We start from the raw sequence: 3,571 nt of genomic DNA, 5'->3' as shown, positions 1-3,571 counted from the left end.
AGGGGAGTTTAATCTTTACATAAGCAACGCTCCAGTTAGGCCCAACTTATAGTACAGCCTAGTGATTAAGTGTGGAACTTCTCGGCTGGCTTAGAAGATACGCACAGGCGGTGATGCGCTGCTTCCACAGGTGCAGATTTATATATATATATATATATATATATATATATAGATGTGCCTTGCGACCTGTCCAGGTGTACCCCACATCTCGCCCAAAGACAGCTCGAGATAGGCACCAGTACAGCGCTTGGGATAAGCGTGTCAGAAAATGGATGGATTTTTTTAAGCTCTAGTGAGAAGAGTAGGGAGACAGGAAAATGGTTTAGAAGTATGGTAAAGATCAGATGAGGACTTGAACCTGCAACAGCCAGTATGTGGGTCATGCACTCTACCTCCACTCTAAAGAAGCTTCCCCACAAGCTATATTCAATAATCATTTTGGAGATATAATTTGCTTATATAGAAATATTGATTTACTAAAACAATTTCGCTTAAGAATAATTCATTGGTAAAAACATGTGATACTAAAATAATTGATTGCTGCAGGCTTAAAAAGTAGGAATGTACAAAATGGCAAGTAGGTTCGTAATGGGGGCACATTTTGGTAAACCCAGAGTCTGTTCAGGTTATCAAATCAGACGTTAGAAAGTTTTAGACAAAACCCATTAATGGATTGATGTCTTTGATAATGGGCTGCATCAAAGGAATCATGTTGACTTATTATAAAAGAATAGTAATTATATGACTCAATAATAACTTCAATTCTTAATCAGTTCATTTTCATTTTTGATTATTTACTATTTTGTCATTAAATTATATAAATATACATTAATTAATTAATGTATTTATCAAGTGTTTAATATTTAGGTATTTGCTAAATATCATAATGGCTTTATTGATTTAAACAACTGTAGCATTTCTTGTACTCCGTTATTTCAAGCCATCAGACTCCAAGATGTCATAATGGAGGGTTATCTACAGCTGTATTTACTGAGTTGGATGTGACTGTGGCTAAAGGCTGGAATCCAAAAGCAAAGGAATATTTAAAAAGCGATAAAAGTTAAATACTTTCGAATGGATGAACAATATAAGGACCAGCGAGGAAGACAGATGGTCATGTGTTTTATGAGACACAATATTGGACACATGAGCTGGGATATCAGTGGAAAACAGCTGCACTCTGTTACAAGACAGATGCATTGAAATAAACACATAAAAATGCAAATTAGAAGCATATGAATTGGAAGATGCATAAAAGCGAAGTGGAAGATGAAGCATGGACTCAGACAAGCAGAAATTCATCTCCATTTTCTTTAATTGAACCTGTTTTTTGGCAGCAATTTTGTGACTTTTAGGTTGCAAGAAGAAACATAAACAGGAGGTGGAAAATGATCAGTGGCAGGGCTTCCCTCAATCACCTTGAAGACAGTAAACAGCTTCCCGCGAGTCTCCTTTGAGCAAAAATACAAAAGAACATCTGAGAGTTATTAGTAACAATAGCAAAACAGGGTCTCTGATGGCTGATGTTAGAAGGGGTGAGTAAAGTTTCCTTTTTTTTAAGGTGCTTCTTTTGATGGAGATACAAGCTTAACATTTTAAGTAACTCTCCTAATTTCCAGTTGGAGAAGAGGTAAACGCTCCACATGTCATTGCATATTATTTGATTGCTATTCTAATCTTGAAACCATGTTTAAGCCACATTCTCAAACCACTTTAACATTTTAATTTGGAAAAAAACTATAATTATTTATACAGAACATAGAAGTAGGAGGTGATGCTCTACCACTGATCTTCCTTTGTGAAGACAAGGTGGCCTCCTACTCTTCTGTATGAATATTGATTAGTTTTACTTTCCAATGGTGATGATGGTTTCTTGAAGATTTACATTTAAGACATCAAAATTCCTCAGTGCTTAAAAATAAGTCTGCTTAATTGATTCTCTTAGTTTTTAAAGTAGCACTGACCCCATAGCCGACCATATTGTTATTTTATTTTTTATTATTTATTTTATGTTGTGTTATTTATTGTTATATTATGTCTTATTAACTGTTGTTGAGAGTAACAGAAACCTTTTTGGTCAGAAGTGAAATGTCATGGCATTCAGAAGTCTGCTTTATCTGTTTATGTTCACACCTTTTAAACTACCAACACATTTGGGCAGCTGTTTATACGCTGATCATTTTCCCACAGGAAATTGCTTCCTACTCAACCCTCTGTTTCTATGACATCAATCATAGAGCTCATTTAAAAATAAGTTTTTGGGTTTGAATGAACTTTCCGTGTCCTACCTCTCTAATCTGGGTTATCCACTGACCTTCTCTGTATAGGGGGGGCTCCTACAGGTATCTACGTCTAAGAGAGGTCAAAGGGTTAAGGACTTCCTCCATTACTGCTCCTCCTTTTTGGAGGAACTGCTCCTTCATGGACTACTTCTTGTAGACCATGGAATCTTGTAAAGTCTTGAAAAACTTGCCTGTTTGAAAGATGAAATCTTGTAAAACTTGGCTGTCTTTATTCTTTGGTTTTTAAAATAAATGAGGCATGGGTTTGACCCTGTTTGTGCTGAACTTGGTTTTATTGTTTTTTTTTTATTGTTCTTAAACCTTACTAGTACATTCTTGTTCTTTTGATGCATATGTCATAGTTTGCAGCTATGTTTAGCACATTGTCTCAGTTGCTTTCCATTTAAAGCACTTTAAAAAAAAGTTGCTATAGTAACCTTTTAATTAATATTACTAAATGCTTTCAACCCCAAGATCTATATCCAGCCATTCAGCAAAGATACATGTACATGTCCCGTACATCTTATTTTGGTATTTGACCAATTAAATGATATTACCTACTTTAAATTAAGTTAAAAAAAGTTAACAAGTCAAGAAAAAAGGTAAATAATGCTAATTGAAAAGTTAAAAAGTAAAGTTACAAAGTTAATAAGCCTAGTGAACAATTATATTTAGGTTCATAAACTAAAGAATGTAAGTGCCAGTATCAGCATTAATGCCTCTAAGGTTATGTTGACCCAAAAAAAATTTGTTTCTTTCACACTCATAGTGTTTTTCATTAATTTCTTATAGAAGCAGTTTTGTTATTTTTCTTAATATACTCGGGCAAGTTGGCATTTCTTGTTATTACATTGACATTCATTTTTTGCCATCAAAATATCCATATTTTTTAATGTTACAAAGGTAATAAGGTATTGTTCTGGATTCCAATAACACAATTGGCTTGAAATTTGCATTTCTCTTTTTTTTTTTTATTAATAAAAAGAAATAAAAAAATATAATTTGGATTTTCAACATATTTCAGAGGAAATCGTAAATGTATCTGCCAGTACCTCACTCAGGTGGCATACAAAGTTTTTTTTTAAAGATTAAAAGATCCTGCTGACTTTAGACTTAGACCGATTTATTTTGTCATTTTGTGCACACGAGTGTATAAAAAAAATAAATTTCGTTTCAGCTCTAGAAAATTTCATTTTTTTGAAGTGCAGCCTTTAAAATAGTAATAAATACATAAAAAAGTAATATAAACATATGACTGTGTGTTTACAGTTCTAACATTAATTTTTGAT

This window comes from Cyprinodon tularosa, unplaced genomic scaffold (genome assembly GCF_016077235.1).
Source record: "Cyprinodon tularosa strain WSP-4 unplaced genomic scaffold, ASM1607723v1 ctg40, whole genome shotgun sequence".
NCBI classification, from domain to species: domain Eukaryota; kingdom Metazoa; phylum Chordata; class Actinopteri; order Cyprinodontiformes; family Cyprinodontidae; genus Cyprinodon; species Cyprinodon tularosa.
The sequence above is the reverse complement of the archived record's forward strand: the minus strand, read 5'-3'. Positions refer to the sequence as shown.